We start from the raw sequence: 15,780 nt of genomic DNA, 5'->3' as shown, positions 1-15,780 counted from the left end.
GAAGGTTAAATGCATCTCATTGGTCATTTCCCACAGCAGTACTGACCTGTGACCATTTATGGACTGCTGCTTCCAACAAAACAGCAAACTTGTCATAGTAAATCTAAAGCTGTGGGTGGGAATTCTGCATCAATCTAATGCTTCTGCAGACATTTTTCCCAAACTGACAAAGTGGCCAATACTGGGATCAAATTCGCTAACTTGGTGTGATTAGCACCATGCTCAGTCAGAAAAAGTATGCTTCTGACTGGAGCATAGGAGGGAGGCCAGTTGCAGGGGGGAGTTTTCTTTCCTTGAAAGAAAATGCCTAACTCATTCACAAATACAACCCTTATCCTCACAACAACATTGGTTATGTCCGCAGCAGTACTGACCCGTGACTATCTATGCACAGCTGCTTCCAACAAAACAGCAATCTTGTGTTAGTAACTCTAAAGCTGTGAGTGCCAATTCTGCATCAATCTCATCCTTCTGCAGAAATATTTCCCAAAATGACAAAGTGGCCAATACGGGGATCGAACCCGTGACCTTGGCGTTATTAGCACCACGCTCTAACCAACTGAGCTAACCGGCCAGCTGAGAGGCATATTTCTGACTGGACCATAAGAGGGAGGCCAGATGCAGGGGGATTTTTTCTTCCCTTGGAAAAAAAATGCCTAACTCATTCACACATAAAACCCTTATCCTCACAACAACCTAAAGAAAAACTACATGTGATCTGAAGGAAATTCATAAATATGACAATTATCTTCAAATAGACTTGTAGCCTGCATCACATTTAAGTAGAACTGGGACAAAGAAGGTTAAATGTATCTCATTGGTCATTTCGCACAGCAGTACTGACCTGTGACCATTTATGGACTGCTGCTTCCAACAAAACAGCAAACTAGTCATAGTAAATCTAAAGCTGTGGGTGGGAATTCTGCATCAATCTCATGTTTCTGCAGAAATATTTCCCAAATTGACAAAGTGGCCAATACTGGGATCAAATTCGCTAACTTGGCGTGATTAGCACCATGCTCAGTCAGAAAAAGTATGCCTTCTGACTGGAGCATAGGAGGGAGGCCAGTTGCAGGGGGGAGCTTTCTTCCCTTGAAAGAAAATGCCTAACTCATTCACAAATACAACCCTTATCCTCACAACAACATTGGTTATGTCCCGCAGCAGTACTGTCCCGTGACCATGTATGCACAGCTGCTTCCAACAAAACAGCAAACTTGTGTTAGTAACTCTAAAGCTGTGAGTGCCAATTCTGCATCAATCTCATGCTTCTGCAGAAATATTTCCCAAAATGACAAAGTGGCCAATACGGGGATCGAACCCATGACCTTGGCGTTATTAGCACCACGCTCTAACCAACTGAGCTAACCGGCCAGCTGAAAGTATTTTTCCCTTGGAAAAAAAATGCCTAACTCATTCACACAGAAAACCCTTATCCTCACAACAACCTAAAGAAAAACTACATGTGATCTGAAGGAAATTCATGAATATGACAATTATCTTCAAACTGACTTGTAGCCTGCATCACATTTAAGTAGAACTGGGACAAAGAAGGTTAAATGCATCTCATTGGTCATTTCCCACAGCAGTACTGACCTGTGACCATTTATGGACTGCTGCTTCCAACAAAACAGCAAACTAGTCATAGTAAATCTAAAGCTGTGGGTGGGAATTCTGCATCAATCTCATGCTTCTGCAGAAATATTTCCCAAATTGACAAAGTGGCCAATATTGGGATCAAATTCGCTAACTTGGCGTGATTAGCACCATGCTCAGTCAGAAAAAGTATGCCTTCTGACTGGAGCATAGGAGGGAGGCCAGTTGCAGGGGGGAGTTTTCTTCCCTTGAAAGAAAATGCCTAACTCATTCACAAATACAACCCTTATCCTCACAACAACATTGGTTATGTCCCGCAGCAGTACTGACCCGTGACCATGTATGCACAGCTGCTTCCAACAAAACAGCAAACTTGTGTTAGTAACTCTAAAGCTGTGAGTGCCAATTCTGCATCAATCTCATGCTTCTGCAGAAATATTTCCTGAAATGACAAAGTGGCCAATACAGGGATCTAACCCGTGACCTTGGCGTTATTAGCACCACGCTCTAACCAACTGAGCTAACCGGCCAGCTGAGAGTGTTTTTCCCTTGGAAAAAAATGCCTAACTCATTCACACATAAAACCCTTATCCTCACAACAACCTAAAGAAAAACTACATGTGATCTGAAGGAAATTCATGAATATGACAATTATCTTCAAACTGACTTGTAGCCTGCATCACATTTAAGTAGAACTGGGACAAAGAAGGTTAAATGCATCTCATTGGTCATTTCCCACAGCAGTACTGACCTGTGACCATTTATGGACTGCTGCTTCCAACAAAACAGCAAACTTGTCATAGTAAATCTAAAGCTGTGGGTGGGAATTCTGCATCAATCTCATGCTTCTGCAGAAATATTTCCCAAATTGACAAAGTGGCCAATACTGGGATCAAATTCGCTAACTTGGTGTGATTAGCACCATGCTCAGTCAGAAAAAGTATGCCTTCTGACTGGAGCATAGGAGGGAGGCCAGTTGCAGGGGGGAGTTTTCTTCCCTTGAAAGAAAATGCCTAACTCATTCACAAATACAACCCTTATCCTCACAACAACATTGGTTATGTCCTCAGTAGTACTGACCCGTGACTATGTATGCACAGCTGCTTCCAACAAAACAGCAATCTTGTGTTAGTAACTCTAAAGCTGTGAGTGCCAATTCTGCATCAATCTCATCCTTCTGCAGAAATATTTCCGAAATTGACAAAGTGGCCAATACTGGGATCAAATTCGCTAACTTGGCTTGATTAGCACCATGCTCAGTCAGAAAAAGTAAGCCTTCTGACTGGAGCATAGGAGGGAGTCCAGTTGCAGGGGGGAGTTTTCTTCCCTTGAAAGAAAATGCCTAACTCATTCACAAATACAACCCTTATCCTCAAAACAACATTGGTTATGTCCGCAGCAGTACTGACCCGTGACTATGTATGCACAGCTGCTTCCAACAAAACAGCAATCTTGTGTTAGTAACTCTAAAGCTGTGAGTGCCAATTCTGCATCAATCTCATCCTTCTGCAGAAATATTTCCCAAAATGACAAAGTGGCCAATACGGGGATCGAACCAATGACAAAGTGGCCAATACGGGGATCGAACCCGTGACCTTGGCGTTATTAGCACCATGCTCTAACCAACTGAGCTAACCGGCCAGCTGAAAGGCATTTTTCTAACTGGAGCATAAGAGGGAGGCCAGTTGCAGGGGGATTTTTTCTTCCCTTGGAAAAAAAATGCCTAACTCATTCACACATAAAACCCTTATCCTCACAACAACCTAAAGAAAAACTACATGTGATCTGAAGGAAATTCATGAATATGACAATTATCTTCAAACTGAGTTGTAGCCTGCATCACATTTAAGTAGAACTGGGACAAAGAAGGTTAAATGCATCTCATTGGTCATTTCCCACAGCAGTACTGACCTGTGACCATTTATGGACTGCTGCTTCCAACAAAACAGGAAACTAGTCATAGTAAATCTAAAGCTGTGGGTGGGAATTCTGCATCAATCTCATCCTTCTGCAGAAATATTTCCCAAATTGACAAAGTGGCCAATACTGGGATCAAATTTGCTAACTTGGCGTGATTAGCACCATGCTCAGTCAGAAAAAGTATGCCTTCTGACTGGAGCATAGGAGGGAGGCCAGTTGCAGGGGGGAGCTTTCTTCCCTTGAAAGAAAATGCCTAACTCATTCACAAATACAACCCTTATCCTCACAACATCGGTTATGTCCGCAGCAGTACTGACCCGTGACTATGTATGCACAGCTACTTCCAACAAAACAGCAATCTTGTGTTAGTAACTCTAAAGCTGTGAGTGCCAATTCTGCATCAATCTCATCCTTCTGCAGAAATATTTCCCAAAATGACAAAGTGGCCAATACGGGGATCGAACCAACTGAGCTAACCGGCCAGCTGAAAAGCATATTTCTAACTGGAGTATAAGAGGGAGGCCAGTTTCAGGGGGATTTTTTCTTCCCTTGGAAAAAAATGCCTAACTCATTCACACATAAAACCCTTATCCTCAAAACAACCTAAAGAAAAACTACATGTGATCTGAAGGAAATTCACGAATATGACAATTATCTTCAAACTGACTTGTAGCCTGCATCACATTTAAGTAGAACTGGGACAAAGAAGGTTAAATGCATCTCATTGGTCATTTCCCACAGCAGTACTGACCTGTGACCATTTATGGACTGCTGCTTCCAACAAAACAGGAAACTAGTCATAGTAAATCTAAAGCTGTGGGTGGGAATTCTGCATCAGTCTCATCCTTCTGCAGAAATATTTCCCAAATTGACAAAGTGGCCAATACTGGGATCAAATTCGCTAACTTGGCGTGATTAGCACCATGCTCAGTCAGAAAAAGTATGCCTTCTGACTGGAGCATAGGAGGGAGGCCAGTTGCAGGGGGGAGCTTTCTTCCCTTGAAAGAAAATGCCTAACTCATTCACAAATACAACCCTTATCCTCAAAACAACATTGGTTATGTCCCGCAGCAGTACTGACCCGTGACCATGTATGCACAGATGCTTCCAACAAAACAGCAATCTTGTGTTAGTAACTCTAAAGCTGTGAGTGCCAATTCTGCATCAATCTCATCCTTCTGCAGAAATATTTCCCAAAATGACAAAGTGGCCAATACGGGGATCGAACCCGTGACCTTGGCGTTATTAGCACCATGCTCTAACCAACTGAGCTAACCGGCCAGCTGAAAGGCATATTTCTAACTGGAGCATAAGAGGGAGGCCAGTTGCAGGGGGATTTTTTCTTCCCTTGGGAAAAAAATGCCTAACTCATTCACACATAAAACCCTTATCCTCACAACAACCTAAAGAAAAACTACATGTGATCTGAAGGAAATTCACGAATATGACAATTATCTTCAAACTGAGTTGTAGCCTGCATCACATTTAAGTAGAACTGGGACAAAGAAGGTTAAATGCATCTCATTGGTCATTTCCCACAGCAGTACTGACCTGTGACCATTTATGGACTGCTGCTTCCAACAAAACAGGAAACTAGTCATAGTAAATCTAAAGCTGTGGGTGGGAATTCTGCATCAATCTCATCCTTCTGCAGAAATATTTCCCAAATTGACAAAGTGGCCAATACTGGGATCAAATTTGCTAACTTGGCGTGATTAGCACCATGCTCAGTCAGAAAAAGTATGCCTTCTGACTGGAGCATAGGAGGGAGGCCAGTTGCAGGGGGGAGCTTTCTTCCCTTGAAAGAAAATGCCTAACTCATTCACAAATACAACCCTTATCCTCACAACATTGGTTATGTCCGCAGCAGTACTGACCCGTGACTATGTATGCACAGCTGCTTCCAACAAAACAGCAATCTTGTGTTAGTAACTCTAAAGCTGTGAGTGCCAATTCTGCATCAATCTCATCCTTCTGCAGAAATATTTCCCAAAATGACAAAGTGGCCAATACGGGGATCGAACCCGTGACCTTGGCGTTATTAGCACCACGCTCTAACCAACTGAGCTAACCGGCCAGCTGAAAAGCATATTTCTAACTGGAGTATAAGAGGGAGGCCAGTTTCAGGGGGATTTTTTCTTCCCTTGGAAAAAAATGCCTAACTCATTCACACATAAAACCCTTATCCTCAAAACAACCTAAAGAAAAACTACATGTGATCTGAAGGAAATTCACGAATATGACAATTATCTTCAAACTGACTTGTAGCCTGCATCACATTTAAGTAGAACTGGGACAAAGAAGGTTAAATGCATCTCATTGGTCATTTCCCACAGCAGTACTGACCTGTGACCATTTATGGACTGCTGCTTTCAACAAAACAGGAAACTAGTCATAGTAAATCTAAAGCTGTGGGTGGGAATTCTGCATCAATCTCATCCTTCTGCAGAAATATTTCCCAAATTGACAAAGTGGCCAATACTGGGATCAAATCCGCTAACTTGGCGTGATTAGCACCATGCTCAGTCAGAAAAAGTATGCCTTCTGACTGGAGCATAGGAGGGAGGCCAGTTGCAGGGGGGAGTTTTCTTCCCTTGAAAGAAAATGCCTAACTCATTCACAAATACAACCCTTATCCTCACAACAACATTGGTTATGTCCCGCAGCAGTACTGACCCGTGACCATTTATGCACAGCTGCTTCCAACAAAACAGCAATCTTGTGTTAGTAACTCTAAAGCTGTGAGTGCCAATTCTGCATCAATCTCATGCTTCTGCAGAAATATTTCCCAAAATGACAAGGAGGCCAATACGGGGACCCGTGACCTTGCCATTATTAGCACCACGCTCTAACCAAATGAGCTAAACAGCCAGCTGAGAGTTTTGTTTCTGACTCAAGCATAAGCAGGAGGCCAGTTGTAGGGGGATGTTTTCTTCCCTTGGAAAAAAAATGCCTAACTCATTCACACAGACAACCCTTATCCTCACAACAACCTAAAGAAAAACGCCATGTGATCTGAAGGAAATTCATGAATATTACAATTATCTTCAAACTGACTTGTGGCCTGCATCACATTTAAGTAGTACTGCGACAAAGAAGGTTAAATGCATCTCATTGGTCATTTCCCACAGCAGTACTGACCTGTGACCATTTATGGACTGCTGCTTCCAACAAAACAGCAAACTTGTCATAGTAAATCTAAAGCTGTGGGTGGGAATTCTGCATCAATCTAATGCTTCTGCAGACATTTTTCCCAAATTGACAAAGTGGCCAATACTGGGATCAAATTCGCTAACTTGGCGTGATTAGCACCATGCTCAGTCAGAAAAAGTATGCTTCTGACTGGAGCATAGGAGGGAGGCCAGTTGCAGGGGGGAGTTTTCTTTCCTTGAAAGAAAATGCCTAACTCATTCACAAATACAACCCTTATCCTCACAACAACATTAGTTATGTCCGCAGCAGTACTGACCCGTGACTATGTATGCACAGCTGCTTCCAACAAAACAGCAATCTTGTGTTAGTAACTCTAAAGCTGTGAGTGCCAATTCTGCATCAATCTCATCCTTCTGCAGAAATATTTCACAAAGTGGCCAATACGGGGATGACCTTGGTGTTATTAGCACCACGCTCTAACCAACTGAGCTAACCAACCAGCTGAGAGGCATATTTCTGACTGGACCATAAGAGGGAGGCCAGTTGCAGGGGGATTTTTTCTTCCCTTGGAAAAAAAATGCCTAACTCATTCACATATAATACCCTTATCCTCACAACAACCTAAAGAAAAACTACATGTGATCTGAAGGAAATTCATGAATATGACAATTATCTTCAAACTGACTTGTAGCCTGCATCACATTTAAGTAGAACTGGGACAAAGAAGGTTAAATGCATCTCATTGGTCATTTCCCACAGCAGTACTGACCTGTGACCATTTATGGACTGCTGCTTCCAACAAAACAGCAAACTAGTCATAGTAAATCTAAAGCTGTGGGTGGGAATTCTGCATCAATCTCATGCTTCTGCAGAAATATTTCCCAAATTGACAAAGTGGCCAATATTGGGATCAAATTCGCTAACTTGGCGTGATTAGCACCATGCTCAGTCAGAAAAAGTATGCCTTCTGACTGGAGCATAGGAGGGAGGCCAGTTGCAGGGGGGAGTTTTCTTCCCTTGAAAGAAAATGCCTAACTCATTCACAAATACAACCCTTATCCTCACAACAACATTGGTTATGTCCCGCAGCAGTACTGACCCGTGACCATGTATGCACAGCTGCTTCCAACAAAACAGCAAACTTGTGTTAGTAACTCTAAAGCTGTGAGTGCCAATTCTGCATCAATCTCATGCTTCTGCAGAAATATTTCCTGAAATGACAAAGTGGCCAATACAGGGATCGAACCCGTGACCTTGGCGTTATTAGCACCACGCTCTAACCAACTGAGCTAACCGGCCAGCTGAGAGTGTTTTTCCCTTGGAAAAAAATGCCTAACTCATTCACACATAAAACCCTTATCCTCACAACAACCTAAAGAAAAACTACATGTGATCTGAAGGAAATTCATGAATATGACAATTATCTTCAAACTGACTTGTAGCCTGCATCACATTTAAGTAGAACTGGGACAAAGAAGGTTAAATGCATCTCATTGGTCATTTCCCACAGCAGTACTGACCTGTGACCATTTATGGACTGCTGCTTCCAACAAAACAGCAAACTTGTCATAGTAAATCTAAAGCTGTGGGTGGGAATTCTGCATCAATCTCATGCTTCTGCAGAAATATTTCCCAAATTGACAAAGTGGCCAATACTGGGATCAAATTCGCTAACTTGGTGTGATTAGCACCATGCTCAGTCAGAAAAAGTATGCCTTCTGACTGGAGCATAGGAGGGAGGCCAGTTGCAGGGGGGAGTTTTCTTCCCTTGAAAGAAAATGCCTAACTCATTCACAAATACAACCCTTATCCTCACAACAACATTGGTTATGTCCTCAGTAGTACTGACCCGTGACTATGTATGCACAGCTGCTTCCAACAAAACAGCAATCTTGTGTTAGTAACTCTAAAGCTGTGAGTGCCAATTCTGCATCAATCTCATCCTTCTGCAGAAATATTTCCGAAATTGACAAAGTGGCCAATACTGGGATCAAATTTGCTAACTTGGCGTGATTAGCACCATGCTCAGTCAGAAAAAGTAAGCCTTCTGACTGGAGCATAGGAGGGAGTCCAGTTGCAGGGGGGAGTTTTCTTCCCTTGAAAGAAAATGCCTAACTCATTCACAAATACAACCCTTATCCTCAAAACAACATTGGTTATGTCCGCAGCAGTACTGACCCGTGACTATGTATGCACAGCTGCTTCCAACAAAACAGCAATCTTGTGTTAGTAACTCTAAAGCTGTGAGTGCCAATTCTGCATCAATCTCATCCTTCTGCAGAAATATTTCCCAAAATGACAAAGTGGCCAATACGGGGATCGAACCAATGACAAAGTGGCCAATACGGGGATCGAACCCGTGACCTTGGCGTTATTAGCACCATGCTCTAACCAACTGAGCTAACCGGCCAGCTGAAAGGCATTTTTCTAACTGGAGCATAAGAGGGAGGCCAGTTGCAGGGGGATTTTTTCTTCCCTTGGAAAAAAAATGCCTAACTCATTCACACATAAAACCCTTATCCTCACAACAACCTAAAGAAAAACTACATGTGATCTGAAGGAAATTCATGAATATGACAATTATCTTCAAACTGAGTTGTAGCCTGCATCACATTTAAGTAGAACTGGGACAAAGAAGGTTAAATGCATCTCATTGGTCATTTCCCACAGCAGTACTGACCTGTGACCATTTATGGACTGCTGCTTCCAACAAAACAGGAAACTAGTCATAGTAAATCTAAAGCTGTGGGTGGGAATTCTGCATCAATCTCATCCTTCTGCAGAAATATTTCCCAAATTGACAAAGTGGCCAATACTGGGATCAAATTTGCTAACTTGGCGTGATTAGCACCATGCTCAGTCAGAAAAAGTATGCCTTCTGACTGGAGCATAGGAGGGAGGCCAGTTGCAGGGGGGAGCTTTCTTCCCTTGAAAGAAAATGCCTAACTCATTCACAAATACAACCCTTATCCTCACAACATCGGTTATGTCCGCAGCAGTACTGACCCGTGACTATGTATGCACAGCTGCTTCCAACAAAACAGCAATCTTGTGTTAGTAACTCTAAAGCTGTGAGTGCCAATTCTGCATCAATCTCATCCTTCTGCAGAAATATTTCCCAAAATGACAAAGTGGCCAATACGGGGATCGAACCAACTGAGCTAACCGGCCAGCTGAAAAGCATATTTCTAACTGGAGTATAAGAGGGAGGCCAGTTTCAGGGGGATTTTTTCTTCCCTTGGAAAAAAATGCCTAACTCATTCACTCATAAAACCCTTATCCTCAAAACAACCTAAAGAAAAACTACATGTGATCTGAAGGAAATTCACGAATATGACAATTATCTTCAAACTGACTTGTAGCCTGCATCACATTTAAGTAGAACTGGGACAAAGAAGGTTAAATGCATCTCATTGGTCATTTCCCACAGCAGTACTGACCTGTGACCATTTATGGACTGCTGCTTCCAACAAAACAGGAAACTAGTCATAGTAAATCTAAAGCTGTGGGTGGGAATTCTGCATCAGTCTCATCCTTCTGCAGAAATATTTCCCAAATTGACAAAGTGGCCAATACTGGGATCAAATTCGCTAACTTGGCGTGATTAGCACCATGCTCAGTCAGAAAAAGTATGCCTTCTGACTGGAGCATAGGAGGGAGGCCAGTTGCAGGGGGGAGCTTTCTTCCCTTGAAAGAAAATGCCTAACTCATTCACAAATACAACCCTTATCCTCAAAACAACATTGGTTATGTCCCGCAGCAGTACTGACCCGTGACCATGTATGCACAGATGCTTCCAACAAAACAGCAATCTTGTGTTAGTAACTCTAAAGCTGTGAGTGCCAATTCTGCATCAATCTCATCCTTCTGCAGAAATATTTCCCAAAATGACAAAGTGGCCAATACGGGGATCGAACCCGTGACCTTGGCGTTATTAGCACCATGCTCTAACCAACTGAGCTAACCGGCCAGCTGAAAGGCACATTTCTAACTGGAGCATAAGAGGGAGGCCAGTTGCAGGGGGATTTTTTCTTCCCTTGGAAAAAAAATGCCTAACTCATTCACACATAAAACCCTTATCCTCACAACAACCTAAAGAAAAACTACATGTGATCTGAAGGAAATTCACGAATATGACAATTATCTTCAAACTGACTTGTAGCCTGCATCACATTTAAGTAGAACTGGGACAAAGAAGGTTAAATGCATCTCATTGGTCATTTCCCACAGCAGTACTGACCTGTGACCATTTATGGACTGCTGCTTCCAACAAAACAGGAAACTAGTCATAGTAAATCTAAAGCTGTGGGTGGGAATTCTGCATCAATCTCATCCTTCTGCAGAAATATTTCCCAAATTGACAAAGTGGCCAATACTGGGATCAAATTTGCTAACTTGGCGTGATTAGCACCATGCTCAGTCAGAAAAAGTATGCCTTCTGACTGGAGCATAGGAGGGAGGCCAGTTGCAGGGGGGAGCTTTCTTCCCTTGAAAGAAAATGCCTAACTCATTCACAAATACAACCCTTATCCTCACAACATCGGTTATGTCCGCAGCAGTACTGACCCGTGACTATGTATGCACAGCTGCTTCCAACAAAACAGCAATCTTGTGTTAGTAACTCTAAAGCTGTGAGTGCCAATTCTGCATCAATCTCATCCTTCTGCAGAAATATTTCCCAAAATGACAAAGTGGCCAATACGGGGATCGAACCCGTGACCTTGGCGTTATTAGCACCACGCTCTAACCAACTGAGCTGACCGGCTTGCTGGGAGGCATATTTCTAACTGGAGCATAAGAGGGAGGCCAGTTGCAGGGGGATTTTTTCTTCCCTTGGAAAAAAAATGCCTAACTCATTCACACATAAAACCCTTATCCTCACAACAACCTAAAGAAAAACTACATGTGATCTGAAGGAAATTCATGAATATGACAATTATCTTCAAACTGACTTGTAGCCTGCATCACATTTAAGTAGAACTGGGACAAAGAAGGTTAAATGCATCTCATTGGTCATTTCCCACAGCAGTACTGACCTGTGACCATTTATGGACTGCTGCTTCCAACAAAACAGGAAACTAGTCATAGTAAATCTAAAGCTGTGGGTGGGAATTCTGCATCAGTCTCATCCTTCTGCAGAAATATTTCCCAAATTGACAAAGTGGCCAATACTGGGATCAAATTCGCTAACTTGGCGTGATTAGCACCATGCTCAGTCAGAAAAAGTATGCCTTCTGACTGGAGCATAGGAGGGAGGCCAGTTGCAGGGGGGAGCTTTCTTCCCTTGAAAGAAAATGCCTAACTCATTCACAAATACAACCCTTATCCTCAAAACAACATTGGTTATGTCCCGCAGCAGTACTGACCCGTGACCATGTATGCACAGATGCTTCCAACAAAACAGCAATCTTGTGTTAGTAACTCTAAAGCTGTGAGTGCCAATTCTGCATCAATCTCATCCTTCTGCAGAAATATTTCCCAAAATGACAAGGAGGCCAATACGGGGACCCGTGACCTTGCCATTATTAGCACCACGCTCTAACCAAATGAGCTAAACAGCCAGCTGAGAGTTTTGTTTCTGACTCAAGCATAAGCAGGAGGCCAGTTGTAGGGGGATGTTTTCTTCCCTTGGAAAAAAAATGCCTAACTCATTCACACAGACAACCCTTATCCTCACAACAACCTAAAGAAAAACGCCATGTGATCTGAAGGAAATTCATGAATATTACAATTATCTTCAAACTGACTTGTGGCCTGCATCACATTTAAGTAGTACTGCGACAAAGAAGGTTAAATGCATCTCATTGGTCATTTCCCACAGCAGTACTGACCTGTGACCATTTATGGACTGCTGCTTCCAACAAAACAGCAAACTTGTCATAGTAAATCTAAAGCTGTGGGTGGGAATTCTGCATCAATCTAATGCTTCTGCAGACATTTTTCCCAAATTGACAAAGTGGCCAATACTGGGATCAAATTCGCTAACTTGGCGTGATTAGCACCATGCTCAGTCAGAAAAAGTATGCTTCTGACTGGAGCATAGGAGGGAGGCCAGTTGCAGGGGGGAGTTTTCTTTCCTTGAAAGAAAATGCCTAACTCATTCACAAATACAACCCTTATCCTCACAACAACATTGGTTATGTCCGCAGCAGTACTGACCCATGACTATGTATGCACAGCTGCTTCCAACAAAACAGCAATCTTGTGTTAGTAACTCTAAAGCTGTGAGTGCCAATTCTGCATCAATCTCATCCTTCTGCAGAAATATTTCCCAAAATGACAAAGTGGCCAATACGGGGATGACCTTGGTGTTATTAGCACCACGCTCTAACCAACTGAGCTAACCAACCAGCTGAGAGGCATATTTCTGACTGGACCATAAGAGGGAGGCCAGTTGCAGGGGGATTTTTTCTTCCCTTGGAAAAAAAATGCCTAACTCATTCACATATAATACCCTTATCCTTTATTTATTTATTTATTTATTTATTTATTTATTTATTTATTTATTCATATTTTTAAAGCGCACGCTCAGCCCGTGGGCATCGTGGCGCTGTTACATATAAGCAATTGGCTGGTTACAGAAGGAAGGTTGTTAAAGTTTACAGGCATTTTGAGTTACGGTATATGTTTTAGAAATATACGTTTACAAGGCATTAGATTTACAGTAACATGTTTTAGTTACAAACTTAGCAGTGCAGACATCATGGCGTTTAAAAATATGTCAATCATGTCGGAGGGGAGGGTAGGAGGTGATTATGTGAAGAGCAGGGTTTTGAGGGATTTCCGAAAGGAAAGCAGTGAAGGTTCGGCTCTAAGAGAGTTAGGGAGGTTGTTCCAGAGCTTAGGTGCTATGTGTGGGAAGCCAATGCCTCCAGCTTTAGCTCTTCTTATGGTGGGGACTAGGAGTTGGTTGTCATGGGGGGTTCTTATAGGACGAAGGGAGGATTTCCTGGTGATGGTTTCTGCTAGGTAGGAGGGAGCGGTATGATTGATACATTTGTGTGTGAGGGAGAGTACTTTGAAGTTAATTCTTTCTTTAACTGGGAGCCAGTGAGCATTTCTTCTGGCCTGCGACACATGGTCGAATTTGGGGATGTGCAGGGCAGCGCGGAGCGCATTGTTTTGCACTGTTTGGAGTTTTTTAAGGTTTTTGGTTGAAGTGCCAGCTAGGAGGGCGTTGCAATAGTCTAGCCTGGCTCCTATGGTGGCTCTAGCAATGGAGAGGCAGTTGGGAGTGGTAAGATAGGGTTTTATTGCGAGGATGAGTTTGGTGGTCAGTGCGGAGGAGGAGGAGATGGCGTTGACCTGTCTTGTCATGGAGAGAGTAGCGTCTAGATATACTCCTAGGGTCTTCACCGCAGTGGAGACGGGTATGTTGGTGTTGTCGATGGTTATGTGTGAATAGTCTTGGCTGAGCTTGGAGAGGATTTCGCTGGGGGCCAGGATGATGATCTCTGTTTTGTCTCCGTTAAGACAGAGGCCATTGATCGCCATCCATGCCTGTATCGTGGAGTAAATGGTAAGGAGGGCTTCTGTGTCTTGGGCATAGTCTCCAGTGAGGGGGAGGAGGACTTGTGTGTCATCGGCATAGTTGGTATAAGCTATGTCGAGAGAGTCCAGTAGGTCGAAGAGGGGTTTAGTGAAGAGGTTGTATAGGGTCGGTGCGGTGCATGACCCTTGTGGGACTCCACAATTTATGGTAGTCGGAGGAGCATTGGCCTGATCAGAGTACACCTTCATGGCTCGGCCTTCTAGAAAGGAGGTGATCCAAGAGGTTGCTTTAAGGGAGAAGTGGGCTGCATTAAATAGGTGAGATGTGAGGATGTCATGGTCCACTAAGTCAAATGCCGCAGAGAGGTCGAGTAGCAGGAGGAGAGCAGGTTTGCCTGTGTCCATTATTTTGGTGATTTGATTTTTTAAATCTAGTAGGGCAGTTTCGGTCCCATGGCCTTTGCGAAAGCCCGATTGTCTTCTGCCTAGGATAGAGTGGGTCTCTATGTATTGCTGAATTTGGTTGTGGGCTGCTTTATCAAGGATTTTAAGGAGGAAGGGGACGGTGGTGATGGGACGATAGTTGCTGGGGGAGGTGGGATCTAAGGAGGGTTTTTTTAAGAGTGGGCGAACCCAAGCTTCTTTCAGGCAATGAGGTACGGTTCCTGAGGAGAAGGAGGCATTGATGAAAGCTGTGATGATGGGGGTGAGGGCTTCTGAGCATTCTTTGATGATAGTGGGAGGGCATATGTCTCCCTTGCAAATGGAAGGTTTAATGTTTTTGAGTAGAGCAGAGGTTTCTAGTTCTGTAACTTCTCTGAAGGCAAAGAGGGGTGTTTGCGGGTGAGTGTTGTGAGGGGGGAGAGAAGGAGTCGTGGCAGAGGTATTGAGTGCTTTACGTTGGGAGGCAATTTTGTCTTGAAGCGTTTTGACTTTATTTAGGAGGGCTGTCTGGATGCCTGTGCACCAAGCTTCATCCTTGATGATTTCGTCTGGGCTGGACTCGGGATTGGTGAGTTCTTTGAAAATAGAGAATATTTCTCTGGTTTTGGAACTGGATTTGGTTATTCTTTGATTGTATGATTCAGATTTAGCTTTGAAGATGGCCATTTTGTAGGTCCGTGAGATTTCTTTGAACTCATTGAGAGAGGATTGGTTGGGCGTAGACTGCCAGTTGGATAAGGCTTTGCGCTTCATGGTGCGCAAGACAGATAGTTCTTCTGAGAACCAAGAGTTGGAGTGCATGGATTTTTTTCCTTTTTTGTCTTCCAGCGGGGCAATAGAGTCAATGGCTTGGGTGAGGGCGTTGTTGTAGATGTTAGCAAGAGAGGTGGGATCTTGGATAAAGGGATGCTTGAGTTCAGGGATATCAAGAAGAGGAGCGAGATTGGTCGCTGTGAGCTTTTTGGAGCTTCTGACTTTGGCGGGGGGTGCATGAGTAAGGATTTTACGAGTGGGTGTGGTGGGGATGGAGAATTGGATGAGATGGTGATCTGTCCAGGGGAGGGCTGTGATGGAGGTGATGGATGAAGAACAGTTATGATCTGCTACCCAGTCGATGGACCGGCCTTTGCAGTGAGTAGGTTTGGTAATTTTGTGGATGAACCCCATGTTGGTAAG

At 43.4% G+C, this 15,780-nt stretch overlaps 9 non-coding genes across 9 annotated transcripts; all 9 read right to left on the bottom strand.

The window, feature by feature from the left end:
* Positions 1-500: 500 nt before the first annotated feature.
* On the bottom strand, positions 501-574 carry TRNAI-AAU (transfer RNA isoleucine (anticodon AAU)). The gene has a single exon. It is a non-coding gene; the product is annotated as a tRNA-Ile (tRNA).
* Positions 575-1,300: 726 nt separating this feature from the next.
* TRNAI-AAU (transfer RNA isoleucine (anticodon AAU)) lies at positions 1,301-1,374 on the bottom strand. Its single transcript has one exon. It is a non-coding gene; the product is annotated as a tRNA-Ile (tRNA).
* Positions 1,375-2,052: 678 nt separating this feature from the next.
* On the bottom strand, positions 2,053-2,126 carry TRNAI-AAU (transfer RNA isoleucine (anticodon AAU)). Its single transcript has one exon. It is a non-coding gene; the product is annotated as a tRNA-Ile (tRNA).
* A 1,037-nt stretch (positions 2,127-3,163) lies between these two features.
* Positions 3,164-3,237, bottom strand: TRNAI-AAU (transfer RNA isoleucine (anticodon AAU)). Its single transcript has one exon. It is a non-coding gene; the product is annotated as a tRNA-Ile (tRNA).
* A 1,486-nt stretch (positions 3,238-4,723) lies between these two features.
* TRNAI-AAU (transfer RNA isoleucine (anticodon AAU)) lies at positions 4,724-4,797 on the bottom strand. The gene has a single exon. It is a non-coding gene; the product is annotated as a tRNA-Ile (tRNA).
* A 722-nt stretch (positions 4,798-5,519) lies between these two features.
* TRNAI-AAU (transfer RNA isoleucine (anticodon AAU)) lies at positions 5,520-5,593 on the bottom strand. The gene has a single exon. It is a non-coding gene; the product is annotated as a tRNA-Ile (tRNA).
* A 2,301-nt stretch (positions 5,594-7,894) lies between these two features.
* Positions 7,895-7,968, bottom strand: TRNAI-AAU (transfer RNA isoleucine (anticodon AAU)). The gene has a single exon. It is a non-coding gene; the product is annotated as a tRNA-Ile (tRNA).
* Positions 7,969-9,005: 1,037 nt separating this feature from the next.
* On the bottom strand, positions 9,006-9,079 carry TRNAI-AAU (transfer RNA isoleucine (anticodon AAU)). The gene has a single exon. It is a non-coding gene; the product is annotated as a tRNA-Ile (tRNA).
* Positions 9,080-10,565: 1,486 nt separating this feature from the next.
* On the bottom strand, positions 10,566-10,639 carry TRNAI-AAU (transfer RNA isoleucine (anticodon AAU)). Its single transcript has one exon. It is a non-coding gene; the product is annotated as a tRNA-Ile (tRNA).
* Between the last annotated feature and the right edge of the window lie 5,141 nt (positions 10,640-15,780).

This window comes from Ambystoma mexicanum, chromosome 1p (assembly GCF_040938575.1).
Source record: "Ambystoma mexicanum isolate Mex_15411 chromosome 1p, UKY_AmexF1_1, whole genome shotgun sequence".
Taxonomy (NCBI): domain Eukaryota; kingdom Metazoa; phylum Chordata; class Amphibia; order Caudata; family Ambystomatidae; genus Ambystoma; species Ambystoma mexicanum.
This window is presented reverse-complemented; position numbering and strand designations above follow the sequence as displayed.